Here is an 11961-nt window from a genome sequence, read left to right as displayed (position 1 = left end):
GGCTTTTGGTTAACCAGTTGTCGATGTTCAAAATTTCAGTTAATGAGCTGCTCTTATGTTCTATGATTTCCGACCTTGACAACTCATTAACCAGTGTTTCAAACAATGCACCAGGCCATTTGACGACCCCAACTCGGTTCCACAAGCGGGAAAGCAGCACCCCAAGGCCCGGTAAGGGGGCCGAATACATTCCCATCGTGAATTCCGTCCCAAATGTGAATGACAAGTTTTCAGTTAATCAGTTGCCTGCTTGGTTACTCATTTGTCGCTCTGACATTTGGTTAACCAGTTGTCGATGTTCAAATTTCAGTTAATGAGTAGCCTCTTTGAAATTTCAGTTAATGAGTTGGCCCTTTGGTTACTCATTTGTCCCTGTGTCTTTTGGTTACCCAGTTGTCGATGTTCGAAATTCAGTTAATGAGTTGCCTCCTTGGTTAATCATTTGTCGCTCTGGCTTTTGGTTAACCAGTTGTCGATGTTCAAAATTTCAGTTATTGAGTTGCCTCTTTGAAATTTCAGTTAATGAGTTGGCCCTTTGGTTACTCATTTGTCCCTGTGTCTTTTGGTTAACCAGTTGTCGATGTTCGAAATTCAGTTAATGAGTTGCCTCCTTGGTTAATCATTTGTCGCCCTGACTCTTGGTTAACCAGTTGTCGATGTTCGAAATTCAGTTACTGAGTTGCCTCCTTGGTTAATCATTTGTCGCTCTGACATTTGGTTAACCAGTTGTCGATGTTCGAAATTCAGTTAATGAGTTGCCTCCTTGGTTAATCATTTGTCGCTCTGGCTTTTGGTTAACCAGTTGTCGATGTTCAAAATTACAGTTAATGAGTTGCCTCTTTGAAATTTCAGTTAATGAGTTGGCCCTTTGGTTACTCATTTGTCCCTGTGTCTTTTGGTTAACCAGTTGTCGATGTTCGAAATTCAGTTAATGAGTTGCCTCCTTGGTTAATCATTTGTCGCTCTGGCTTTTGGTTAACCAGTTGTCGATGTTCAAAATTTCAGTTAATGAGCTGCTCTTATGTTCTATGATTTCCGACCTTGACAACTCATTAACCAGTGTTTCAAACAATGCACCAGGCCATTTGACGACCCCAACTCGGTTCCACAAGCGGGAAAGCAGCACCCCAAGGCCCGGTAAGGGGGCCGAATACATTCCCATCGTGAATTCCGTCCCAAATGTGAATGACAAGTTTTCAGTTAATCAGTTGCCTGCTTGGTTACTCATTTGTCGCTCTGACATTTGGTTAACCAGTTGTCGATGTTCAAAATTTCAGTTAATGAGTTGCCTCTTTGAAATTTCAGTTAATGAGTTGGCCCTTTGGTTACTCATTTGTCCCTGTGTCTTTTGGTTACCCAGTTGTCGATGTTCGAAATTCAGTTAATGAGTTGCCTCCTTGGTTAATCATTTGTCGCCCTGACTCTTGGTTAACCAGTTGTCGATGTTCGAAATTCAGTTAATGAGTTGCCTCCTTGGTTAATCATTTGTCGCTCTGACTCTTGGTTAACCAGTTGTCGATGTTCGAAATTCAGTTAATGAGTTGCCTCCTTGGTTAATCATTTGTCGCTCTGGCTTTTGGTTAACCAGTTGTCGATGTTCAAAATTTCAGTTAATGAGTTGCCTCTTTGAAATTTCAGTTAATGAGTTGGCCCTTTGGTGACTCATTTGTCCCTGTGTCTTTTGGTTAACCAGTTGTCGATGTTCGAAATTCAGTTAATGAGTTGCCTCCTTGGTTAATCATTTGTCGCTCTGGCTTTTGGTTAACCAGTTGTCGATGTTCAAAATTTCAGTTAATGAGTTGCCTCTTTGAAATTTCAGTTAATGAGTTGGCCCTTTGGTTACTCATTTGTCCCTGTGTCTTTTGGTTAACCAGTTGTCGATGTTCGAAATTCAGTTAATGAGTTGCCTCCTTGGTTAATCATTTGTCGCTCTGGCTTTTGGTTAACCAGTTGTCGATGTTCAAAATTTCAGTTAATGAGCTGCTCTTATGTTCTATGATTTCCTACCTTGACAACTCATTAACCAGTGTTTCAAACAATGCACCAGGCCATTTGACGACCCCAACTCGGTTCCACAAGCGGGAAAGCAGCACCCCAAGGCCCGGTAAGGGGGCCGAATACATTCCCATCGTGAATTCCGTCCCAAATGTGAATGACAAGTTTTCAGTTAATCAGATGCCTGCTTGGTTACTCATTTGTCGCTCTGACATTTGGTTAACCAGTTGTCGATGTTCAAATTTCAGTTAATGAGTAGCCTCTTTGAAATTTCAGTTAATGAGTTGGCCCTTTGGTTACTCATTTGTCCCTGTGTCTTTTGGTTACCCAGTTGTCGATGTTCGAAATTCAGTTAATGAGTTGCCTCCTTGGTTAATCATTTGTCGCTCTGGCTTTTGGTTAACCAGTTGTCGATGTTCAAAATTACAGTTAATGAGTTGCCTCTTTGAAATTTCAGTTAATGAGTTGGCCCTTTGGTTACTCATTTGTCTCTGTGTCTTTTGGTTAACCAGTTGTCGATGTTCGAAATTCAGTTAATGAGTTGCCTCCTTGGTTAATCATTTGTCGCTCTGGCTTTTGGTTAACCAGTTGTCGATGTTCAAAATTTCAGTTAATGAGCTGCTCTTATGTTCTATGATTTCCGACCTTGACAACTCATTAACCAGTGTTTCAAACAATGCACCAGGCCATTTGACGACCCCAACTCGGTTCCACAAGCGGGAAAGCAGCACCCCAAGGCCCGGTAAGGGGGCCGAATACATTCCCATCGTGAATTCCGTCCCAAATGTGAATGACAAGTTTTCAGTTAATCAGTTGCCTGCTTGGTTACTCATTTGTCGCTCTGACATTTGGTTAACCAGTTGTCGATGTTCAAAATTTCAGTTAATGAGTTGCCTCTTTGAAATTTCAGTTAATGAGTTGGCCCTTTGGTTACTCATTTGTCCCTGTGTCTTTTGGTTACCCAGTTGTCGATGTTCGAAATTCAGTTAATGAGTTGCCTCCTTGGTTAATCATTTGTCGCCCTGACTCTTGGTTAACCAGTTGTCGATGTTCGAAATTCAGTTAATGAGTTGCCTCCTTGGTTAATCATTTGTCGCTCTGACTCTTGGTTAACCAGTTGTCGATGTTCGAAATTCAGTTAATGAGTTGCCTCCTTGGTTAATCATTTGTCGCTCTGGCTTTTGGTTAACCAGTTGTCGATGTTCAAAATTTCAGTTAATGAGTTGCCTCTTTGAAATTTCAGTTAATGAGTTGGCCCTTTGGTGACTCATTTGTCCCTGTGTCTTTTGGTTAACCAGTTGTCGATGTTCGAAATTCAGTTAATGAGTTGCCTCCTTGGTTAATCATTTGTCGCTCTGGCTTTTGGTTAACCAGTTGTCGATGTTCAAAATTTCAGTTAATGAGTTGCCTCTTTGAAATTTCAGTTAATGAGTTGGCCCTTTGGTTACTCATTTGTCCCTGTGTCTTTTGGTTAACCAGTTGTCGATGTTCGAAATTCAGTTAATGAGTTGCCTCCTTGGTTAATCATTTGTCGCTCTGGCTTTTGGTTAACCAGTTGTCGATGTTCAAAATTTCAGTTAATGAGCTGCTCTTATGTTCTATGATTTCCTACCTTGACAACTCATTAACCAGTGTTTCAAACAATGCACCAGGCCATTTGACGACCCCAACTCGGTTCCACAAGCGGGAAAGCAGCACCCCAAGGCCCGGTAAGGGGGCCGAATACATTCCCATCGTGAATTCCGTCCCAAATGTGAATGACAAGTTTTCAGTTAATCAGATGCCTGCTTGGTTACTCATTTGTCGCTCTGACATTTGGTTAACCAGTTGTCGATGTTCAAATTTCAGTTAATGAGTAGCCTCTTTGAAATTTCAGTTAATGAGTTGGCCCTTTGGTTACTCATTTGTCCCTGTGTCTTTTGGTTACCCAGTTGTCGATGTTCGAAATTCAGTTAATGAGTTGCCTCCTTGGTTAATCATTTGTCGCTCTGGCTTTTGGTTAACCAGTTGTCGATGTTCAAAATTACAGTTAATGAGTTGCCTCTTTGAAATTTCAGTTAATGAGTTGGCCCTTTGGTTACTCATTTGTCCCTGTGTCTTTTGGTTAACCAGTTGTCGATGTTCGAAATTCAGTTAATGAGTTGCCTCCTTGGTTAATCATTTGTCGCTCTGGCTTTTGGTTAACCAGTTGTCGATGTTCAAAATTTCAGTTAATGAGCTGCTCTTATGTTCTATGATTTCCGACCTTGACAACTCATTAACCAGTGTTTCAAACAATGCACCAGGCCATTTGACGACCCCAACTCGGTTCCACAAGCGGGAAAGCAGCACCCCAAGGCCCGGTAAGGGGGCCGAATACATTCCCATCGTGAATTCCGTCCCAAATGTGAATGACAAGTTTTCAGTTAATCAGTTGCCTGCTTGGTTACTCATTTGTCGCTCTGACATTTGGTTAACCAGTTGTCGATGTTCAAATTTCAGTTAATGAGTAGCCTCTTTGAAATTTCAGTTAATGAGTTGGCCCTTTGGTTACTCATTTGTCCCTGTGTCTTTTGGTTACCCAGTTGTCGATGTTCGAAATTCAGTTAATGAGTTGCCTCCTTGGTTTATCATTTGTCGCTCTGGCTTTTGGTTAACCAGTTGTCGATGTTCAAAATTTCAGTTATTGAGTTGCCTCTTTGAAATTTCAGTTAATGAGTTGGCCCTTTGGTTACTCATTTGTCCCTGTGTCTTTTGGTTAACCAGTTGTCGATGTTCGAAATTCAGTTAATGAGTTGCCTCCTTGGTTAATCATTTGTCGCCCTGACTCTTGGTTAACCAGTTGTCGATGTTCGAAATTCAGTTACTGAGTTGCCTCCTTGGTTAATCATTTGTCGCTCTGACATTTGGTTAACCAGTTGTCGATGTTCGAAATTCAGTTAATGAGTTGCCTCCTTGGTTAATCATTTGTCGCTCTGGCTTTTGGTTAACCAGTTGTCGATGTTCAAAATTACAGTTAATGAGTTGCCTCTTTGAAATTTCAGTTAATGAGTTGGCCCTTTGGTTACTCATTTGTCCCTGTGTCTTTTGGTTAACCAGTTGTCGATGTTCGAAATTCAGTTAATGAGTTGCCTCCTTGGTTAATCATTTGTCGCTCTGACTCTTGGTTAACCAGTTGTCGATGTTCAAAATTTCAGTTAATGAGCTGCTCTTATGTTCTATGATTTCCGACCTTGACAACTCATTAACCAGTGTTTCAAACAATGCACCAGGCCATTTGACGACCCCAACTCGGTTCCACAAGCGGGAAAGCAGCACCCCAAGGCCCGGTAAGGGGGCCGAATACATTCCCATCGTGAATTCCGTCCCAAATGTGAATGACAAGTTTTCAGTTAATCAGTTGCCTGCTTGGTTACTCATTTGTCGCTCTGACATTTGGTTAACCAGTTGTCGATGTTCAAAATTTCAGTTAATGAGTTGCCTCTTTGAAATTTCAGTTAATGAGTTGGCCCTTTGGTTACTCATTTGTCCCTGTGTCTTTTGGTTACCCAGTTGTCGATGTTCGAAATTCAGTTAATGAGTTGCCTCCTTGGTTAATCATTTGTCGCCCTGACTCTTGGTTAACCAGTTGTCGATGTTCGAAATTCAGTTAATGAGTTGCCTCCTTGGTTAATCATTTGTCGCTCTGACTCTTGGTTAACCAGTTGTCGATGTTCGAAATTCAGTTAATGAGTTGCCTCCTTGGTTAATCATTTGTCGCTCTGGCTTTTGGTTAACCAGTTGTCGATGTTCAAAATTTCAGTTAATGAGTTGCCTCTTTGAAATTTCAGTTAATGAGTTGGCCCTTTGGTGACTCATTTGTCCCTGTGTCTTTTGGTTAACCAGTTGTCGATGTTCGAAATTCAGTTAATGAGTTGCCTCCTTGGTTAATAATTTGTCGCTCTGGCTTTTGGTTAACCAGTTGTCGATGTTCAAAATTTCAGTTAATGAGCTGCTCTTATGTTCTATGATTTCCGACCTTGACAACTCATTAACCAGTGTTTCAAACAATGCACCAGGCCATTTGACGACCCCAACTCGGTTCCACAAGCGGGAAAGCAGCACCCCAAGGCCCGGTAAGGGGGCCGAATACATTCCCATCGTGAATTCCGTCCCAAATGTGAATGACAAGTTTTCAGTTAATCAGTTGCCTGCTTGGTTACTCATTTGTCGCTCTGACATTTGGTTAACCAGTTGTCGATGTTCAAATTTCAGTTAATGAGTAGCCTCTTTGAAATTTCAGTTAATGAGTTGGCCCTTTGGTTACTCATTTGTCCCTGTGTCTTTTGGTTACCCAGTTGTCGATGTTCGAAATTCAGTTAATGAGTTGCCTCCTTGGTTAATCATTTGTCGCTCTGGCTTTTGGTTAACCAGTTGTCGATGTTCAAAATTTCAGTTATTGAGTTGCCTCTTTGAAATTTCAGTTAATGAGTTGGCCCTTTGGTTACTCATTTGTCCCTGTGTCTTTTGGTTAACCAGTTGTCGATGTTCGAAATTCAGTTAATGAGTTGCCTCCTTGGTTAATCATTTGTCGCTCTGGCTTTTGGTTAACCAGTTGTCGATGTTCAAAATTTCAGTTAATGAGCTGCTCTTATGTTCTATGATTTCCGACCTTGACAACTCATTAACCAGTGTTTCAAACAATGCACCAGGCCATTTGACGACCCCAACTCGGTTCCACAAGCGGGAAAGCAGCACCCCAAGGCCCGGTAAGGGGGCCGAATACATTCCCATCGTGAATTCCGTCCCAAATGTGAATGACAAGTTTTCAGTTAATCAGTTGCCTGCTTGGTTACTCATTTGTCGCTCTGACATTTGGTTAACCAGTTGTCGATGTTCAAAATTTCAGTTAATGAGTTGCCTCTTTGAAATTTCAGTTAATGAGTTGGCCCTTTGGTTACTCATTTGTCCCTGTGTCTTTTGGTTACCCAGTTGTCGATGTTCGAAATTCAGTTAATGAGTTGCCTCCTTGGTTAATCATTTGTCGCCCTGACTCTTGGTTAACCAGTTGTCGATGTTCGAAATTCAGTTAATGAGTTGCCTCCTTGGTTAATCATTTGTCGCTCTGACTCTTGGTTAACCAGTTGTCGATGTTCGAAATTCAGTTAATGAGTTGCCTCCTTGGTTAATCATTTGTCGCTCTGGCTTTTGGTTAACCAGTTGTCGATGTTCAAAATTTCAGTTATTGAGTTGCCTCTTTGAAATTTCAGTTAATGAGTTGGCCCTTTGGTTACTCATTTGTCCCTGTGTCTTTTGGTTATCCAGTTGTCGATGTTCGAAATTCAGTTAATGAGTTGCCTCCTTGGTTAATCATTTGTCGCTCTGGCTTTTGGTTAACCAGTTGTCGATGTTCAAAATTTCAGTTAATGAGCTGCTCTTATGTTCTATGATTTCCTACCTTGACAACTCATTAACCAGTGTTTCAAACAATGCACCAGGCCATTTGACGACCCCAACTCGGTTCCACAAGCGGGAAAGCAGCACCCCAAGGCCCGGTAAGGGGGCCGAATACATTCCCATCGTGAATTCCGTCCCAAATGTGAAAGACAAGTTTTCAGTTAATCAGTTGCCTGCTTGGTTACTCATTTGTCGCTCTGACATTTGGTTAACCAGTTGTCGATGTTCAAATTTCAGTTAATGAGTAGCCTCTTTGAAATTTCAGTTAATGAGTTGGCCCTTTGGTTACTCATTTGTCCCTGTGTCTTTTGGTTACCCAGTTGTCGATGTTCGAAATTCAGTTAATGAGTTGCCTCCTTGGTTAATCATTTGTCGCTCTGGCTTTTGGTTAACCAGTTGTCGATGTTCAAAATTTCAGTTAATGAGTTGCCTCTTTGAAATTTCAGTTAATGAGTTGGCCCTTTGGTGACTCATTTGTCCCTGTGTCTTTTGGTTAACCAGTTGTCGATGTTCGAAATTCAGTTAATGAGTTGCCTCCTTGGTTAATCATTTGTCGCTCTGGCTTTTGGTTAACCAGTTGTCGATGTTCAAAATTTCAGTTATTGAGTTGCCTCTTTGAAATTTCAGTTAATGAGTTGGCCCTTTGGTTACTCATTTGTCCCTGTGTCTTTTGGTTAACCAGTTGTCGATGTTCGAAATTCAGTTAATGAGTTGCCTCCTTGGTTAATCATTTGTCGCTCTGGCTTTTGGTTAACCAGTTGTCGATGTTCAAAATTTCAGTTAATGAGCTGCTCTTATGTTCTATGATTTCCTACCTTGACAACTCATTAACCAGTGTTTCAAACAATGCACCAGGCCATTTGACGACCCCAACTCGGTTCCACAAGCGGGAAAGCAGCACCCCAAGGCCCGGTAAGGGGGCCGAATACATTCCCATCGTGAATTCCGTCCCAAATGTGAAAGACAAGTTTTCAGTTAATCAGTTGCCTGCTTGGTTACTCATTTGTCGCTCTGACATTTGGTTAACCAGTTGTCGATGTTCAAATTTCAGTTAATGAGTAGCCTCTTTGAAATTTCAGTTAATGAGTTGGCCCTTTGGTTACTCATTTGTCCCTGTGTCTTTTGGTTACCCAGTTGTCGATGTTCGAAATTCAGTTAATGAGTTGCCTCCTTGGTTAATCATTTGTCGCTCTGGCTTTTGGTTAACCAGTTGTCGATGTTCAAAATTTCAGTTAATGAGTTGCCTCTTTGAAATTTCAGTTAATGAGTTGGCCCTTTGGTTACTCATTTGTCCCTGTGTCTTTTGGTTAACCAGTTGTCGATGTTCGAAATTCAGTTAATGAGTTGCCTCCTTGGTTAATCATTTGTCGCTCTGGCTTTTGGTTAACCAGTTGTCGATGTTCAAAATTTCAGTTAATGAGTTGCCTCTTTGAAATTTCAGTTAATGAGTTGGCCCTTTGGTTACTCATTTGTCCCTGTGTCTTTTGGTTAACCAGTTGTCGATGTTCGAAATTCAGTTAATGAGTTGCCTCCTTGGTTAATCATTTGTCGCTCTGACATTTGGTTAACCAGTTGTCGATGTTCGAAATTCAGTTAATGAGTTGCCTCCTTGGTTAATCATTTGTCGCTCTGGCTTTTGGTTACCCAGTTGTCGATGTTCAAAATTTCAGTTAATGAGCTGCTCTTATGTTCTATGATTTCCGACCTTGACAACTCATTAACCAGTGTTTCAAACAATGCACCAGGCCATTTGACGACCCCAACTCGGTTCCACAAGCGGGAAAGCAGCACCCCAAGGCCCGGTAAGGGGGCCGAATACATTCCCATCGTGAATTCCGTCCCAAATGTGAATGACAAGTTTTCAGTTAATCAGTTGCCTGCTTGGTTACTCATTTGTCGCTCTGACATTTGGTTAACCAGTTGTCGATGTTCAAAATTTCAGTTAATGAGTTGCCTCTTTGAAATTTCAGTTAATGAGTTGGCCCTTTGGTTACTCATTTGTCCCTGTGTCTTTTGGTTACCCAGTTGTCGATGTTCGAAATTCAGTTACTGAGTTGCCTCCTTGGTTAATCATTTGTCGCTCTGACTCTTGGTTAACCAGTTGTCGATGTTCGAAATTCAGTTAATGAGTTGCCTCCTTGGTTAATCATTTGTCGCTCTGGCTTTTGGTTAACCAGTTGTCGATGTTCAAAATTTCAGTTAATGAGCTGCTCTTATGTTCTATGATTTCCGACCTTGACAACTCATTAACCAGTGTTTCAAACAATGCACCAGGCCATTTGACGACCCCAACTCGGTTCCACAAGCGGGAAAGCAGCACCCCCAAGCCCCGGTAAGGCGGCCGAATACATTCCCATCCTGAATTCCGTCCCAAATGTGAATGACAAGTTTTCAGTTAATCATTTGCCACCTTGGTTCATCATTTGCCACTCTGACTTTTGGTTTCCCAGTTGTCAGTTTTCACATTTCAGTTACTGAGTTGACTTTGTCTTTCTCACTCTGTGTATCTCTATCTTCTCTCTGTCTCTCTCAGTGTATGCGAGTGTCTGTGTGTGTTCCACTGCCGCCCGGCCAACCGGGTCCAAAGGCCCGCCACGTTACACACGAAAAACCCCGGTCTCGCTTCGGAGCGACGGGCACCCGGCTTCTCGGTGTCGGACCGACTCCGTTCAGATACCGCTGGATGCCCCTTGCCCCTGGCTTGCTCTGGCAGCCGGCGCGTGCAGGCCGCCCCCTGCCCCGCCGTCTCAGTGGTCGGAAAGCGGTCTCCAGCCAACGGCTGTACCTCGGCCGCGGAAAGAGGCAGCTACACAAGCGAGGCACTGCTCTGTGCGGCCCCGCCACCCCGTTCAGCTGCCGTTGTCCCCGACCGGATCGGACTTTCCTTCCCGAAGTTATCCCCGATAAGCTGCCGCTGACCGACGGCCCGTCAGCCGCTGCGGGACGGCGACACTTTCCCGAACTCGCCCGGGGCCACTTCGGCAATATAGTGTGCGCCGGAGCCGGGGCTTTCCAACGAGCCATCCCCGAACGAAATCGGACACGGGAGTCGGGAGCGACAGGCGTTCGACTGGTGCCGGGCAACCGGGTCCAAACGCCCGCCTTGTTAAACACACGTACACCCCAGGCTCGATTCGGAGCGACGGGCACCCGGCTTCCCGGTGTCGGACCGACTCCGTTCAGATACCGTTGGATGCCCCTTGCCCCTGGCTTGCTCTGGCAGCCGGCGCGTGCAGGCCGCCCCCCGCCCCGCCGTCTCAGTGGTCGGAAAGTGGTCTCCAGCCAACGGCTGTACCTCGGCCGGGGAAAGGGGCAGCTACACAAGCCAGGCACTGGTCTGTGCGGGCCCGCCACCCCGTTCGGCTGCCGTTGATCCGGACCGGATCGGACTTTCCCTCCCGAAGTTATGCCCGATAAGCTGCCGCTCACCGGCGGCCCGTCAGCCGCTGCGGGATGGCGACACTTTGCCGAACTTGCCGGGGTCCAGGCCGATAATATAGTGTGCGCCAGCGCCGGGGCTTTCCAACGAGCCCTCCCTGACCGAAATCGGACACGGGAGTCCAGAGCGATAGGCGTTCGACTGCCGGCCGGCCAAACACAGGCAATCCCCCGCCGTTGCGGACCCGCTCCAGGACAACCGGGTCCAAACGCCCGCCTCGTTACACGCACGAAAACACCGGGCTCGATTCGGAGCGACGGGCACCCGGCTTCCCGGTGTCGGACCGACTCCGTTCCGGTACCCTTGGATGCCCCTTGCCCCTGGCTTGCTAGGACAGCCGGCGCGTCAAGGTGGGCCCCCGCGGCTCCGGCTCAGCAGTCGGAAAGCGGTCTCCAGCCAACGGCTGTACCTCGGCCGGGGAAAGGGGCAGCTACACAAGCCCGCTACTGGTCTGTGCGGCCCCGCCACCCTGTTCAGTGGCAGTTGACCCCGACCGGATCGGACTTTCCTTCCCGAAGTTATCCCCGATAAGCTGCCGCTGACCGACGGGGCGGCAGCCGGTACGGGTCGCCGACACTTTCCCGAACTTGCCGGGATCCAGTCCGATAATATAGTGTGCGCCAGCGCCGGGGCTTTCCAATGAGCCCTCCCTGACCGAAATCGGACACGGGAGTCCGGAGCCAAAGGCGTTCGACTGCCGGCCGGCCAAACTCAGGCAACCTCCCGCCGTTGCGGACCCGCTCCCGGACAACCGGGTCCAAACGCCCGCCCTGTTACACGCACGAAAACACCGGGCTCGATTCGGAGCGACGGGCACCCGGCTTCCCGGTGTCGGACCGACTCCGTTCCGGTACCACTGGATGCCCCTTGCCCCTGGCTTGCTAGGACAGCCGGCGCGTCAAGGTGGGCCCCCGCGGCTCCGGCTCAGCAGTCGGAAAGCGGTCTCCAGCCAACGGCTGTACCTCGGCCGGGCCAAGCGGCAGCTGCACAAGCCCGCTACTGGTCTGTGCGGCCCCCCCACCCCGTTCAGTAGCAGTTCACCCCAACCGGATCGGACTTTCCGTCCCGAAGTTATCCCCGATAAGCTGCCGCTGACCGACGGGGCGGCAGCC

The sequence above is a fragment of the Somniosus microcephalus genome, unplaced genomic scaffold (assembly GCF_052327205.1).
Source record: "Somniosus microcephalus isolate GS21.2 unplaced genomic scaffold, FLI_Smic_1.0 scaffold622, whole genome shotgun sequence".
Classification (NCBI taxonomy): Eukaryota; Metazoa; Chordata; class Chondrichthyes; order Squaliformes; family Somniosidae; genus Somniosus; species Somniosus microcephalus.
The sequence above is the reverse complement of the archived record's forward strand: the minus strand, read 5'-3'. Positions refer to the sequence as shown.